Genomic DNA, 18,252 nt, shown 5'->3' with positions numbered 1-18,252 from the left:
CTATTTTTTAATTAACAAGGTTGCATGAAACAAAATAAACAAAAATTACACTTTTTGTTTTTCGAAAAAACAAGTAACAAGTTGACATTGCCTCATCGTGAAGTGAGATTTGCTAACATTCGAGTCATGCAACAAATCATAATGGCCTAAAGCCATTGTTTGGTTGTCAGGTCGACTGTTCGCCGACGTCAGCTGTCCGACCGTCTCGTCTGTGGTTATCCTCAACAAGCCTACACAATGACACTTCATTTCGAAAATTTACTTCCTTATACAAGCTCGTGACATAAAAATAACTAACTATAGTATTAGGTAATACCTTACACGTAATACCTTGTCGTAAAATAGATTTAAAATGAAAAATTACACACGCAAGTCGTCTGCAAGAGTGTATTTTTACGGGCAATCAATGGCGATATATTTTTTGCGTTAACATAATTGCGAGGAATGCTGACATGACGAGATAGTTATTTTATCCAGTATCAGATTATCTCGGTCCTGTAGCCTCGGCCGACACGGCGCGCCTCGTTAGTCTCTTCTATAAACAACGCGATGGTATCGGGGAACACGCGCCCGCTTGCGATACGCTGCCACGCCGATCGCTATTGCCAGGTGTAACTCCAGTTTATTCCCACAGAGAACTTTATATATATCTTTGCGTTAATGTATATTTGTGCTTGAAATAGTTTATTATTCAATACAGAAACGTTGTAAATAAATTCAATTTAAAACTAAGTACCGATAAGTTATGAACTGGATTTAAAAAAAAGATTACTGAGAGTAATTAGTTAATCTTAGGTATGTGTTCAAGTTTAAGAAGGTACCTACTTTAATTGTAAAATTAACATAAGATTCGTTGTAAAATGTTTAAGAAAGTACTGTATGCGTTTGTGAAACTTAAACATAACAAACATACACATCAAAAGTGAATAAAGAAAAATCTGTAATGTCTAGTAACTACAATTGTTTGTACAAACTGCTTTAATTCAATATACTATTTTTGATATGAAACATACATGCGCCTCGGGTCGGGGTCGGGGTCAGTAAGACGGTCTCGAAAGCCGTGACAGCAAACGACGTCATACGCCGTTTTTTTTAGTGGACCATTGAGATTTATTAACATGCATAAACATATATGCACAAATAGTTTAACGGATAAACTACACGTTTAAAAATACACATAACTAAATTTGTTCTTAAGTGTTATGCAAGTTAATATAAATATTAAAAAATATGTTATTTTTTTTAAATATTTATCATAGTAATTAAATGATCACTAAAATCAACGATTTGGCTTACAGATATTTTTGAATGGATTTAATTGTAAGCAAGTGTAAAGGTAATTGCGTTAAGCCGTTATTTTATATTAATTTAATTGGCAGCGTCTTATATCGGGCAATTCTGTCCTAGTTCCCAGGATCCTTTCGAAGTTCAAGTTGCGCTTAACAAGATACTTCGCGAACTCGAAGTATAACGGTAATCCGCAATAATATCGAAACGTGGATGTATTTACATTCGACATTTATTTATCAATTTAATAAAGAAAACACATATAATTAAACCTATCACTTTGATATTTAGATAAAATGTTTTTACACAGTTATAATTTTTGTTTACAATTAACTAGGAGTATTTTTGTTGTGCGGTGACGTAACACAAGTACTTCATATATGTGTTTCTATGTATATAACTCTTAATTTACTGATGGTTGGGATATGTGCCAGCATATTAGGGTAAATACTACCCGCAAGCACCATGCATTCATCAGTTATCGTAGCACGAAATAGCAATACTTTTAATTATCTTGTCTAGTTTGAACGGTGAGTGAGTCAATGTAAATTCAGGTACAAAGGATAATATTTAGTTCTTATGCTGCACTTATAATTACAAACACAATAACTTGAGTTATTCCTTTACTATGTTTTTAATAACGAGGGCAGTTTGGTTGTCGGCGCATGTCAGGATGGATTAAGTTTTCTTTCAGTCGCAAAGTCTAAGAGCAGAATTGAGCACTCATCATAAAGTGGCCCCAAGTGGGCAGTAAAAGTATGCACAATTCTGTTCAATCAGCTGGGTGACGATGGTGTAAAATTCAGTTGCTACAGTTCACCCATGAGTTGAGTTGAAGTCCATTAAAAGTTTGTAATACAGAGTTAATAAATAATCATACCTAAGACATTCATTACCGTACAGTGTAGTGCTTAAAATTGTGTTAATATAGATAGAGTTATAGATACAGTTGCTTTCTGTTCTCGAGAACAATTCTTCCCAGTTAGAATATAGTTTAAGAGCCACGAATTATATCTGCTTGCAAATGAGATGCAAATATTAATACTGGATTTAATGTGCACACTTTATCTATATACTAGCTGCCCGTCCCAACTTTCCATGTACAAAATTAAACTTTTATGCTATAATATAGTATAAATTAAATAAACATAAAACCTTTTTTGCCTGTAGTTTGTAAATACGTCTTACAGCATGCCCCGGTTTTTTCCATAAATCGCTAATATACCGATGTAGCAGGAAATGAATTTGTCGGTCCAAGCGCTTTTAAAGCAAACGCTGCCAAAACTATAACAGATGCACAAAAACTTATATGATAGATTCCTAAAAGTTTAAAAGAAAAGTCAGCGATGGCATTGACTGGTACGTTACTATAGATAACTCAAAGTACCATTTTTTATGTTGCTAAAAGTGGTATATGAGGCATTAGCACGTTAAGGGTGAATGATTGAATTGAAGAGTTGTGAATGTTTATGTCTATCTCATTCGACAAAAAATAACGAGAAATAAAGTCAAGATGGGTGGCGAGTATTTTATAGTTTTGGCAGCGTTCGCTTGGAAAGCGCCCGGACTCGCTATATCTCAAATAAATTACAACGTATATACGTAATATGTCAATTTAACATACGGGACTATTGGAAAGTTATTTATGAATTGGATCATTTGTTGAGGCCTCCATCCGAAAAAAAAAAAGAAAGAAGCAATATAAAAATACTAAATAAATATAATTAATTAATTATACTTATTTTTTCGTTTCAGAACTACACCTACGCCTAATTATATTATATCTACAATCAGAGATTTTAAACGAATATCTAATTCTTAGATGTACGTATATACGTGGCAATCTATAGATCTACCAACAATCTATATCCCAATAATACAAGTGATATTAAAAAAAGACAGAGAATAGGTTATTGACTCGCATAAATTAAAGTGTTCATAGAAAAACTAATCTCAAATCTACGATCCGACATGCAAAGATATTGCGTTAAAAATGTTGTTCGATTGATTAATTATGTTGGTACACTTTACAAAATATCTGGATAAAATTTTATATTTAATAATTTGGTTGTAATTACAGTAGGAATATAGATTTTATGAAATTAAAATACATATACTACGCTACGGTTTTTTATAGTTTAAAAATCTATGTAGCAATATTAGCTATCATAAATTCTTAACTTGTTGAACCGTTATTCAAAAGATAACCTCGAACGTGAGTTGACTATGTTCAAATAACTTTATCTCGACCACGATGCGTAGCCAATTATAAATGATATTACTAAATTTATCTCCGAATCAAAACATCTGTCTTAATCATTTTTTAACAAAAAACGAAACATGCAAAATTTCCACGATAGTTCCCACACTCGAATTTATTATTATAATTTTTTTCATATTTTTAATGGTTTCTTACTGGTAGACTTTATTTTATAATTTAACTTATGATCGAAATTTAGGAACTGCAATAACCTTAACTAAATTTCAGAGAAGCAAATAATGTCTCTATTGATGTGCAACGAAAATAAATCCTGTTATTAAGCAAATCATTTGTGTGGTTACTCTGCTTCCTTGACTTGTAATAAAATAGATTTTCCCTGTTCACTCATATTTATTTACAAAAAGAGCAAAATCACTAGTAAATTTATTTTTCCAGTAACTCTATGTGGTAAACTAATGCCGACTCGTATTAAAATTCATTTTTGCGTTACATTTATATTTTATTTATAAAGGTTGCCATTCTAACATAACTGTATAAATTCGCTCCAATTTGTTGACAGTCTGTAGTACTCTTATAAGAGTATTAACCCTAACACTAGCTGTAGGTATAGAAAATTTCACTTGAACCTATATAAATAGATCGAAGAAATGTTGTTGTTGTATTAAATTACATAAATAGAAATTACATTATTCCATCGTTACGATAAAATATAAAATAATAAGTTAATTTTTTGTTCACTGAGTAATGCTTGAGTAGATAATGTAATTGTTCATAAAAGATAAATAGATTACTTTCGTTTATGTAAAATCGTGCGCTCATCTATACTAATATTATAAATGCGAAAGTAACTCTGTCTGCCTATCTGGTCTATCTGTCTGTCTGTTGCTCTTTCACGGCCAAACCGCTGAATCTAATTTGATGAAATTTGGTATGAAGCTTGAACCGCAAGGAAGGTTAAACATTTTATTCCTAACACCTGCCGACCAACACCTAAAACGCGAAGCCGCGTACATATAACTAGTGTTATAATTATATAACGTTGCAAACTTTACAGATTCAAAAAAAATATTAATATTAATTAGGTACTATATGATTGTTAATAAGTTTTTAAATTAAAACGTATCGCTTACGGGAACTTTATTTATAAATTTGATAAGTAACAGTTTTTGTTACAGAAATGTGATACTATGCTTATTTCGTTCTACTGTTACACTATTGTATTTTATTATGCGATACTTTGATTAAACTAAAAATAATGATTAGATAAGATAGACTAGATAAGAGACTTGATAGTTGAAATTTTGTTTTCGAAGGACCACCGATAGTACTAATATTTTTAACTTCACTTATAAAAATAAAGCAATCATCCTAATAAGTATTATAAGTTCGATGAGTTTGTTTATTTGTTAATTTTCAGTTTTAATTACTCAGCCATTAAAAAGGACATAAGATACCTAGCCCTTACCGCTCCCCCTTGCACGTAAGCGAAGCCGCGAGCGAATCTTCGCTATGAATAAAATTATATTTGCGGACTTATATGTATTGATTTTAATTTATATATTACATTAAGTAATTCTTAAAATTAAACGCCTATCAAGTTAATAAAGAATTTGACATTCATTGGGGTACACTCTGCTCTATAGCCGATTCCAATCGAAGTAGGAATAAAGATAAACCTGAGATTTACGTATTTCATGCGATTTGCTTATAACTCAGCTATATTGTGCACTACGTGTGTTGTTTATGATTAATATATTTTTGTTTATAACACAACATTATTACACTTAACTATTTATATTAACTTTAATTTTACTTCCAAAATTCGGAAAACGTCATTTTTCACAAATCCATAGTGAATATCATAAAGTAATCAAGCTCTCGACCAACAATATCGTGTCAATTTGCTGTCAAATGTTGTTTATTTAACTTTTCTCCGCTAATGATTAGAATAGGGTATATATCATAACAGGTTTTTTTAGTCTTATAATATGCATCCGTGGGAATATTTGGACAGTTTTAGCAACTTAAAACACGCGAGGGTTCTGAGTATTCACATTCTATCATATAAAAGTAAGTTTGTTTCTTTGTTACGCTTTGACATCATCATGAAGTTTTTCAAGCTATTTATGAGAGGACCAGAAAGGGACAAACAGTATCTAACCCCTGCCCCCCTCAACCCTTTCACACGCGTGTGTCAACCAGTCTGGAGTAAAACCAAACGGACTCGTTTATTGTAGTATATATATATGTATAATATTTATATTTAGCTAGAATATTTTGTAAGGAATTAAGATCGTGACTGACGTCTTTATCTCTAAAACGGTTAATTCAAATAAAGTGAAATATTATATTATGAAAGTTAAAAACAACATTTTTTATTTATAATTTACAGTTAAAACGGTAAATTGGTTTGAAAGTATAAATTATCATCGATCAAGCTACATATGTTCAAGAAAAATCGTCAAATCTCTTATTACGATACTTTGTTACTATTAAGTAAAAATGACAACAAAATACTTTCTTGCAATTTATTGGGAGATCGTATGTAACAAATACACTGACGAACAAGAATGAGGGTTACGTATTGTACTCCGGAACCCTAAAAATTGTTGTATTCTATTTAAATCTTTGCTTCTCATCAAATAATACCGTAACGTCGAAATATGTTGAATTATAACGGTCAAATAAGATGAAATTTAAGACAAGCACTGGGGCATGATAACTCTAAAATTTACTGTTTAAATTCATGTTTTGTCTAAAATATTTAAAAAAAATCATAGTGGGGCATAGCATTCCTGTTTAGTAAATTTGTTAATTTTAGCAATTTACACGTTAAAAATGGATTGATGTGGGTGGAAAAGCAACACAATTGAAAAACGACCATATATTTCAGTTCGTGTCTTCTTCTTACACTACATCTTACATTACGGGCATGTTTTTTCTCTGAAATAACTATACAATAACTAGAACGGTGCTTAAAGCCGGACCAGTTTTTTACGTCAGTCTCATTCGGATAAATTTACACAATAAAAGTTAAACCTCTTTGGGTCATATTTTTTTTACCTTTTCTTGTTGAATAATTATATTTTGAAACATTTCGCAAGAGACTGGACAGCGCGCCGGATAAAGTCTGAGTCAGTGAGCTTTGCGAAATGCCTGGCAATATACCCGTACCTAGCATTAGCTCAGCCGATACTCCGATATAGTGACATGTTATTCAGTAATTGAGTTTGCAACTGTTTATATAACCACTTTCACGCTTTAAGCGTCTACAACGTATAAACAGCTCTCATTACTTATTATCGTATCGTATCAATTATCATATTAAGGTAAAATGTATCGTTGTTTTTACGTGTTTAGATATACAGTGTAAACTCTTTATAATGAAACTCAAGGGACTGAGCATTTTTTGTCGTTATAGAGAGTTAAAAAATTAACCAAATTAACAAGAATTTTTAATATGTCTTATATAAAATATGCTTATAGATTTACTGTTACTGTTTACACATATAGTCTGATAACTTTGTCTAACGTTTTTTGCTATGCCAGTACTTGTTTTGTATTATTTGATGTATTCTATTCATATCTAGATATGTGGTGGAATCATCTTGACAAAAAGAATTCTGCCAACTTAGTGGCACCTAGGGCTTGTTGAATTGTTGGTGGTGATTCGGCTTTGTCAAGACAATTAAGGATAACAAAAGCCAGACCGACCTCGGATGTTTCGGAACTTCAAAGTCTTTTGGTAACATAACATAAACAATAATACCGATAATAAATATATACCGTCTAAAAATATGAACATATTTCTTCGTGATGGAGAATGGCTGTATCGCTATAAAGAGTGTATCAATATGTGGGTTTTAACGCAAACCAACCAAGTTGTGCTCACTTCTACTTTATAGGGAGTTTATCGTTATAAAGGATAACATTATAAAGAGTTTACACTGTATATGCATTTATATTTTATAGAAGCAAAAAAACTAATTATAGTAATAATAATATTATTATTTAGTTTACTAATTAATTTCTAAGGCAGATTATAGAATATGATATATGTAACTATTTGCGTTACTTTTTCATTAATGGCATATTTTCTCACAGAAATGCTTGAAACTAAATAAATATAGTTACATCTTATCAAAGTGGAAAATAAACAAACAAGACAAAATGAAAATCTTTTCACTTTACCGTGAGTGAAATATGAATATCTTGATCACACAGATGATGTCCAATTACATGGGAATCCACGTATGGGAAAATGTAAAACATAAAAAAACTTTTGAACAATAGCTGTATAGACATTCTACATTCTACACGCAGAACGGTCTATATTCAGATATACGTTGACAATATTATAAAACCTATGCCGAGGGCTTGGTGGATTTATTTGCCAATGTTTTTATGAATGGAATCTCTTTTCATCATTCTTATTTGGACGAAGTTAAAATAATAGAATTAAAGATTAAGTTAGCAGCAATTTTAATCGGTGTATTGGTGAAGAATACCAGATGTTAAAAACAAGGGCCACTAACATATTCGGTGATGCAAAACTATTAATGTAACTAAGAACAATAAAATAGAAGTGTTTTTAAATTTGGAATGTTAATAAAATTAAATAAGCGTTTTTTGTTTTAAACAATTCTATTTCAAATTTATAGGTTACAAAAATGGCATAGTGTATAAGTTGCTTATTCCGCACTTATTCATTTAGAATAAGTGCGGCAAGCACACAGTCAACGCATGGGTAGCCAGTTGAGACTTGAGAGACTGTCGTACAAACTCGATTCGCACAGCTAGCCCTAGCCTTGTGCCGTCATCGAGTGTTGTCGGCCAGTCGAGTAGTCACTAGTCGACACTCGACAGTCGTATACTGGTTGCTGTACCGTGCACACGTTATTATCGATTAAAAACACTCTTTCAATTTGTTTACAAATAAAAGCCAGAGTGAAGAGTAAGGAGGATAGCCGTGACAGGTGAGTTAATCTTACATTGAGGTTAAGGTTTTGATTGTCTACCTGTTTCATGGCGCTTTTGTGGTAAGACGTAAACAATGATGTTGTGTTCAATTTTTGTTATGATGCATGCTACCTGGAAACACGCTAAATTAAACGTGTTTTTTAACATTTTCAATGGTTTCTTTTTGTCTTGTGTATAAAATTAGTTGCATTTACTTTTATTTGAAACATCCTGTTATAATATCGAGTTTAACCCGCATTCATTTAATATTGAGTAACGATGTGTATTGCGCGATGTATTAGTGTGTTAACGAGATACATCCCATCGCTGGCGGTGACGAGAACGAGCTTAGCTTGTTTGCCAGTTCTTTTTGGGCCATGGACAAAAAAAATGATTTCGCTGCCGCAAACGTTTTAATTAAAATCTTTTTTATTTGCGTGTCGTATATATTTCAATAAGTATTATAAATAAAATTTTATGGAAAAAGTACTTGAATTCGACCGTTAATTTTAATTGTTAAACGAGTGGGTAGCTAATGCAATCTATAATAATTTTTTTATAGAAGGTACATTTTGAAATTGAAAAAACTAAATTAGGCGTCAAAAAGTACATCATTTTATATATTATTATATTATTCTATTTACCTATTTTGCACGCTTGATTGTATTTAAGTCTAGGTCAAATTGATACCATCACAGCCGTGGCTAAAACAATTACTTGTATTAATTTCAGTATTTGGCTAACTAACTATCATTTTAATCAATAAAAATAAAAGTATATTTTTACTTTGAATTTTGATCATTTTGTATTACAGAGATTCTTTTATTGTTTCGATTAAAGTAAATTTATCATAAATTTCAATATTGTTATTCCTTTGAAATCAAGAAATAATTAATAACTAATCACTCGTGATTTAATCACTTGTGTCCTTATATCAAATGTTATCAGACGCTACAAGTGCAATCAAATTAATGATACCATCTGTTGTTCTATTTCGTAGTGCATTAATGCTAACGACAAGACCATGATCCGGGACAATGGTTGTCTTGCAGTTATCGAGGCTAATGTTACATGGTAAATTCCTTATGTAGGTTCTCTCCTGAACGACTGACAGCCATCTGGTCCTTTTGGTTAATTATTATTCTTCGACCATACTTTATTAGGGCTGACATTTTATACTTATTACGGTCATTAGTCTAACCTCGATATTTATAAAACAAAAAAATATATCTCGATGTAAAATAATATAGTATTTTTATTTTTGAGGAGCTTGTGATGAATTAAATATTTATAATAATATTTATAAATTAAATCGTTTGACAAACATAGTAAGTCAAGTAACGACCTCAATACACATTTACAGTATATTTAGAAAATTGCCAACGCTTATATATCATTGCCGGTAATCATATGTTTTTGCAAGGTATAGACAGCCTCAGGTAATGACGTTATTTAATGTATCATAACTAAAATTAATATTGAATGCAAAAATAACAATTTTTGCCTATTTTTAACAGACTTCATTTAATTCATATAACGCGTAACTCGTTTACTATATTATAAAACATTTGCAGTTGTTTCCAAACTTAAACAGATAACTATCGTATTAAAATAAACTACTTTTAGTAAATTAGCTGTACCTGTGGCTCTTTCCGTGCGACATTTAAAAAAATTACCAGTAGTACACAAACCGTCACGTCACACCTTCTTTGCCTCTCGAGAGGTGAATTAAAAAAGTAGCTTATATCCTTCTCTCAAATTTACTCTAATTCGGTTCAGCTATTTAAGCGTGAACAGACAGAGTTACCTTCGCATTTATAATTTTAGCATAGATAGTAATTTTATCCCATAAAACGCAATTTTTACCAATTAAACTTTACAAAACATTTATTTAGAATTTCTGTAACAACACGAGAAACAGGACTCACATCTAAGTTCAGTTATAAAAATGTAGCCCATAATAATATAATTACATGTGTATGGGACACATGTAATATATAAATGTTACTGAATATATACAATTATACACAGTTCATTTATATGTATAATATTCCAATTGGTTACTTTGATCGTGTTTCATATCGCAGTCGTAATTAGATATACACAGTATAGGGAAAGGAAACCGATAATTACGATGCGATGAATCAAAGAGAGATTCCGTGTAGAATCAATTTGTGAACGAGTTTCTTTCGTTCGATCTTTTAATTAGCGTTGTAACATGAAACTCGGAACGGGTTAAGGCCGTTGTTCACTGGAGGCTGAGTTGACCGCGATATATAACACTCGTGTGTGCGATACTGAATGTAATATGAGATTCGAATCGCGAATTAATTCGCAGATGCAACGTATCCGAAAGGTCGATTCGTTGTGAACGTTCCGTTTCCTATTTTAGTGTCCTTTCCGTTTTGTTTGTTTTTTCCTTAAGTATATACGTAGATAAACTTGAGGTTGTTTCTGAAAATAAATAAGTTATTTGAGTTTTTCGTTCAATAACTCTGTCATGTTATAATAATCTGTTTGTACTCCAGTGATTACACAAACACTATATAGTTACTTATATCTTGATTAACTTTGCATAGATAGTCAACCCTTCTGTTTATGTTTATTGGTTGAATGTTTTAATATTATTAAAGTCAAATCGTATATAAGACACGTGTGTTTTTTATAATCAGTATGTTGCCGTCGAATCCGTGTCGATGCGTCAGTGGAATATCTGCTTTAGATCGCACACGACGTTGCCGTCTGTAATCCCGCTACTCAAACAGTACGTTCACTCGCGCGGTTATATGTATGTATATTTATGCTATTCTAAGTATGTCCACAATGCGATGATTTCTAAACCAATACTGTCATTACGGGATCTGATAAAATATTTCTCTTGAAAAACACGACATTAGTAAATCGAAGAAATAACTAAAATATTTCATAAATTATATATCATAAATATTTTCATCTACTTCGTCAGTTATTAATTATTATATTTTGATATCTATTCGAATTATGAATTTACCTTTAGTTTCAAACAGTCAGTACCGACACGTCTTTAAAACACGGATTTATGTTCGCTTCACCAAACTTGTATCCAACTAACAAAGTCAGTAGGAATGTAAACAAATTTGCGTAGATGAGTTTTATCTACTCCCAATTCGTACAAATATAAAGAATAAAATTTTAAATTTAAATAAATGGCATTACATAAGTTATTCGGAAGAATAAGTAGTTTTAGCACCTCCGATTTTACAGGCTCATCCGATTCATTTGACAAGTCCCATATATTCCACTGTCACGATATATGTAAAACATATGTAATGACTATATGTATTTTATAATCCATAGGTAAGTTAAATAAAAAAGTTATTTTATTTAATACAAAAAAAAAATTAAATTTCTAACACGGAGATTTTTTTAATTTTTTTATTACTCTATGGCCGCATGGCATTTTTAAATTACCACTTCTTATCTGTTGAAGCAGAAAACTTCTAAAAAATGAAAGTGGAGCAACTGAGGCGGGAAAATTGTTAAATCAGGAAATATCAGGTTCAGCCGAAGGCACATTACATACAGTATTACATGGTATGGTTAGGTTGCCTTCCTGTTATTATTATTGGAAATAAGGTAGCCATAATAATAATAAAATTATATGTTTTTGTTAGGTACTATAATATTGTAGTTATACTTTCTTATTGTTTAAATGGCATTAAAAACTAAACCATAAACATAAACATTTGTTTACTTTGTCAATTCAATACCTAAATATAAAAAAATAACTATTCAAGACAATTGATTAATGATGTCAATATATATTTTTTAATTTTAAAATTCTGATAACTTTATTATCTATTTTTAAATCTAAGTAGCTAAAATACTTCTCAAATGTACAAAAATGTATACTTGCTACTATTTTGAAAATTCAACATATTTTTTTACACTCGCTTAAACGAATATACGAGGGTAAGAGTATCGAAAAAACGTTGTTAGCGAATTTAATTTTTATGATTTTCGTAACATAGCAAAGCACATGTTGAAGGCCACTTAGAAGCCCTTAAATTTCCTAAGTGCGGGCTTAAATGAAAAATGATCAAAGAAATCCTAACTTCATTTTAAAGAGTCTTTTCCAAGATGCCTTACTCGATAGGAAAAAAAACACTTTCAAATTTCCATATACTTCACATGGTTTTTATACAATACATAAATTTAATAATGGAAAACATATTTCATTTTACCATTTCATTTTGACATCCCGCCGGAAAAACGATTCTAGAATAAAATGGTTACGTTCCTAAAACAGGAACCTTTGAAGTGGTCAAAGTGGGAACAGCAGGCAGCGTGGCCCACGGCTAAAGTAGAGCGTTCATTATCACCGGCAGCGCAATTATCGCGACGAGTGCTCGCTTGGCGTTATTTTGCTCAAGCACCGCTGCTTGCACTGCTAAGTGCTTCTATATAAATTGCGCCACATTATCATTCGGTTACCAGGGTACATTTAACATGTCATTTCATAACGATAGGTTAAATATAGTAACACTTAAGAGAACATATTCTGTTCTTTTCTTTTTTAATAGAGATTAAGTACATGCTTCGTGTAGTCTTAAACAACATCAACTAGCTGTCCTTTTCTACGTTGAAAAAGTTTTAACCAGCTGTTTCTCATTGACTTGGTTGTGTGTAATTTGTTATGCTCCAATAGCTACATTTTTTTTTAATTAGTCGTAAGCTTGGCGTTTAAGTTTCTCCAAAATTATTGTATCGAAAGTTAGTAGAAAGCAAAGAGAAATATAAATAAACTATACCATAATTTAAAAGAAAATTCAGAGCCATTAAAAATAGCGTTCATGTAGTAGTGTTTTAAATTCGACCATAAGCATTATTGTAAATTTGAGAATAACATATATGCATTTACATGCCTCAAACATTTTTTACTTTTATTTTAAAAAATAATAACATTCAAACTTGTCAATAAATATAAATAAAAGAAAAATACAATCATTTGATTAACAGAAGAGAAAATGGTGCTGAACTGTTTTGTCTTCGCCCTTTTACATAAAGATTCTAATTTTATTTGAACATTAAACTTGCGAATAAATGTGAAATAAATAATTTTGGCTATAAATTTGAAATAAATAATACTTTTGGCTATAAATCTGAAATAAATAATACGTGACAAAGCTAATAGGAATGGAGATTAACTATTCCTTTTATTGCTTTGGGATGTGAGTTGTTATGCCCGTTGTTTCCGTAATTACGTTGCTTATTACTGATATCTTCTCACCAGAATTCCGTAAATACAAGTTTTGTTTCGCCGTAGAATAATAACTGTTGCGTGGTTTGAAACCCACCTGGCCTTTCATTTATTATTGCTGTCACAAAATATTACAAAATAATTGTTATCTTTTTACGGCCAAACATTAAAAACTATGTTAAAAAAGTAAAATAGATAAACATAATGTATTCCGAGAAATATTGTCAAACTCTTATGAATACGATCTTTACGTAACGTTAACTTGTATTAAGGTAATCATTTTAAGGTAATATTTCTATATGAAAACATTCGCTCGTAAAGATAGTGTGTGAGGGTCTGTTAGCACGGTGACCCCGGAACTAACTGGGGCCCTGGGAACGTCAATCGGGCCTTTACTAGGTCTGCGCGTGAGTCTGTAAACTACGCCGCTGGTCATCTGACTATAATTTATGGCCTGACATTTGACACAAACATTGATGGCTTTTCTCTTTAATAACATTTTATACTTGCTATCACTGACAGCCAGTATGAATTGAATAGCCATTATTTTATGCACAATAATAAATTTTGCATTATATTTTTCAAGTGACTAAATTCTTTTATAAGGATATTTTATTCGGAAAATATATGATTCGTGCTTGAGTTTATTATTTATTTATATCTTAATATAAAGTCTCTCGTGTTAGCCGGTAATTCTGAGCAATCACTATTATAACTCCTTCTTCAAAGAAATCTCTTTCGTGTTACGGTTAAAATACGAGTTCTTTGCACTATAGAGACATAACATTTTATTTTCTCTTTTATTACTAACGATTTTTACTTAAGGCATGTCGCGTCTGTAGTAATTATACGTGATTATTAAAAGAAAAGTATAAAATTGTTGCTTTGCGTCACTAGTATTATAAATATATTATGTGAAACGTTGTAATTAACGATCACTATTAATAGCTGTTCTTTGTTCAAGAAATTTGTAAGCGATTCACATGATAAATGATACATGTTATTATAAAAGAATGAAACTTGTTGAGGTTCTACAAACTTCTTTATGAATTTGTTACAATAAAAAAAAATGAGTTGAAATTTTACTACTGACAAAGACATTCATCTTCTAGACTAAAATAAATTTTTAATGAAAGGCTATCTAGAAATGTTTTTAATAACTATGCGTATACCTGTCTATCCGTATATAATAAATTGCTTTTAAGCGATAAGAGTTCCTTATTGTACAAACGTGTTTATTGTGTTTAGTACTTCTGTAAATATCTGTGAATATGTAAGTACAATAAAAGTGTTTCTGTCTAAATAGATAACTGTAAATGTAGTTGGTGTATTATATTATACACATTCGTATTCTGAAATACAAAAAAATAAAAACTTTATATACATTTATCGGTATAATATTTTGCTTTGATAGAAATGAACAAATCTATCAAGTCTATATCCTTTTAAAAAAGAAAGAGAAATTAATTAATTATAATTAGTAATTTTCAGTATAAGGGTTCGATATACATATACAAGGACTACATGCTGTAAATTGTCTTATTTCACTAAAAATATGATTATCTTCAATTATAAATGAGGTTCCCGTTGCGTTAAGTTTGTATGTGTGTTCAAACTAATTTCAGAAACTCAAAAAATACAAGAAACACAAAATGTGTTTACGAACACTGATAGACAGTTTGATTCACGAGGTAGGGATTGGTGTATAATTTATAAATATTTTGCGCAAAGCTAATGTTATGATGATATTTATCGATTAACTCAGAATAAATCGTGCCCCTTATAAGGCATGCGCAATGCGTAAATGAATTAAATCACTTCAAAATAATCTTAACTTGAATCGCCTCAAGTAGTTCTAATGAAAAGGCTGTGTCATTATTATGTTTATATTATTATTATTATGTTTATCTCCTTAGTACACCCGTGCAAAGCCGGGTCGGGTAGGTTTTTTTTTTAAATAGTTTGACAGAAACAATATTCTTCGTAACAATGGAAGACACTCAATAATGACGCCTGTTATTGAATTCTCGAGTCTGTATAAAAATTGTTAAGTGAAAGTTGAAAGGAGCTTTAATTGGAAGGAACTTGTACTGTCACGTATCGCAGGCCATTAGAAAGGCCTCGCGCACAATGTGTAGGACTGTCTTATTGTTATGGGCCCAGTGTTAGTACTCTGGTAAAAGCATTTACATATAAACTTGTTATATTAATGCTAAGTCATACTGATCCACATACTACTTAATGTTATGTTCATTTATTGTTTGTTTTGTATCATCGGTTTGCAAGGGTACTATTAAAATATTTTTTTTCGATACAATTTTTTTATCACATTTATGTCAAATGGACAGTATTATAATAGGTTATATAGGAATTTATGTTTAATGAAAAAAATATTAATTCATTATAATTTATCACGATACTTACTTCGTTTTATGAAGTAGGTAGTAATTGACACATATCCCGAGGTGACCCGAATCTTAACCGAAGTTAGCAGGTTCAAGCCGACAAGCACCTTGTGTGAAATAATTCATCTTGTGTGAAGGTGAAGTAAAACGACGTAAGGAAAACTTTACGTGTTGAATGATATTCCATCACAAGTGTTTCGTTCTTCTCTAATGGAAAAGAGACCTTAACCCAACGATAGGGGCTGTAGTACTAGCTGTTACTTCTGCTTAACACAAACACACACACGCACACACACATACAACTATCAGACATAATATAAAAATCACTCACAAGAAATACTATTGAACAGCTGGCTAATGGATATGATTAGTTAAGTAATTACTTTCTTAATTAAAGTCTTCTGAGACTCTGCATTAGACGATTACAGTAAGTACATCAAAGGGCAAAGAGTGCAAGTCACGAGTTAAATCACATAGCCTTTTGTAATTTGTATTGCATGTATTATAGTATGACATAAGACTAGTAAAACGTCGTGCCTTTTGATAATTATTATTACTAGTTTTCTCCTCAGAACTTAATATTCGACCAGAATCATTGAAACATTGAAAAGGAATAATTTGAATTTCGAACATTATTTATTTCTGCTTCAATAGCTGCCAAACAAAAAATCCGCCTATAAACAGAGGAGGAAAATTTTCTCAACTTGTCTATGTTTATTTATATAAAGATGTTTAACTTATTTATATACATCAAGAGCGTTGACAAACGAATGTGTCACCGTGTGGTAAGTCGTGTTTGTCCATACAAATGGGCGTTGTGAGAAACATAAAGTATTTCTTCAGCCAAGGCGCTGCCAATCGTGGGACGCAAATACTGTCTTTTATTATGTTTGAATTTGGGCATATTTCTTATAGAATATAAAGATAAGAGAATTAATATATTTTTTAATCTTATTAAATTTAATAATATGCCACTATTAGAGAGTATCGACCGCTTTTTGTTTATAAGCAATCGAGTATAAATAATTAGCAAATCAACGAAGAGATAATATTTATCACGAATAACAATCATTTTAAATTTCAATTAGCACGCGGCAGATAAAACAATGTTTGTGGTCATTTTAAAACAATTGTTGTAAAAAAAAACAATGCGTATTTTATTAAACATAAAAACGGTGAAATAGTAGATCAAATTTATTATAGCGATATGACACTAAAACATTAAAACCTTTTTCGGAAAAGTTAGTTTGAGCAACACGTACATTATTACACGTATTTTAATCCTAATAGATAATCATGAACAAATTAATACACCTACTGTAAATAGTTTACACAGCGAAAATATGTACGAATGAAAAAAAAAACACTTTCTATTATAAACATTTTCCCATTACTATAATCGGAAGCGCTTGCGCAGCGCACGCGACGTCGACTTCCGGCATGCCTTGCTACTCTCATGCGAGGGAATACCATTTTCTTATTACTATTGAGGTATCGGTTTTTGCTTGGATCATCCTTTTTTTATTAGATATGTACCGCTTGTTCTACGATAAAAATTACATTAAAAACATCTGCCTACTTAGCGCGTAATTCGTGCACAATCAGCCAAACCTATAACGTTTTTAATGTATTCAATCTCTTAATTAATTCTTTTGTTCTTCCCATGAAATAGCTTAGCGACGAAAATACTAACATTATAACTGGTTTAATCATTTGTTTCGTAAATCAAACAATAAATAGTAATAAGATATTTCTAAGTTAAATTACATTGAACATCATCAGTGTTCAATCATAAAAATATAATAATTCTTTATTTAGTTAAACTTCCATAAGTACCTTTGGATCGTTATGTTACAGTATTAAATTAAATATACAGCTACCACTGGTTGTAGTTTCTACCAAAAAAAACCGACAAGAAACACATTCGTAACTTTATCCCACAAAACATAATTATGTTAATTAAATACAATTAAATTATTATTTATCCTGCATTAAAATCAGGTCATAGCCCACGCTTTTTATAATCTATTCAATTATTTGTTAAAAAGGCCTTATTTATCATGATATCAAAATTACATTTCATTTATAATATAAAAATAAAATACTTTTTATTTTATTTAATTAAATAAAATAATTTTAAG

General features: G+C 30.8%; 1 protein-coding gene across 6 annotated transcripts in view; it reads right to left on the bottom strand.

The window, feature by feature from the left end:
• The window catches only part of LOC125077443 (whirlin), an 87,321-nt gene that overhangs the window by 4,147 nt on the left and 64,922 nt on the right, over positions 1 to 18,252 (bottom strand). The window lies entirely within an intron of this gene.

Source organism: Vanessa atalanta, chromosome 3, assembly GCF_905147765.1.
Source record: "Vanessa atalanta chromosome 3, ilVanAtal1.2, whole genome shotgun sequence".
NCBI classification, from domain to species: Eukaryota; Metazoa; Arthropoda; class Insecta; order Lepidoptera; family Nymphalidae; genus Vanessa; species Vanessa atalanta.
This window is presented reverse-complemented; position numbering and strand designations above follow the sequence as displayed.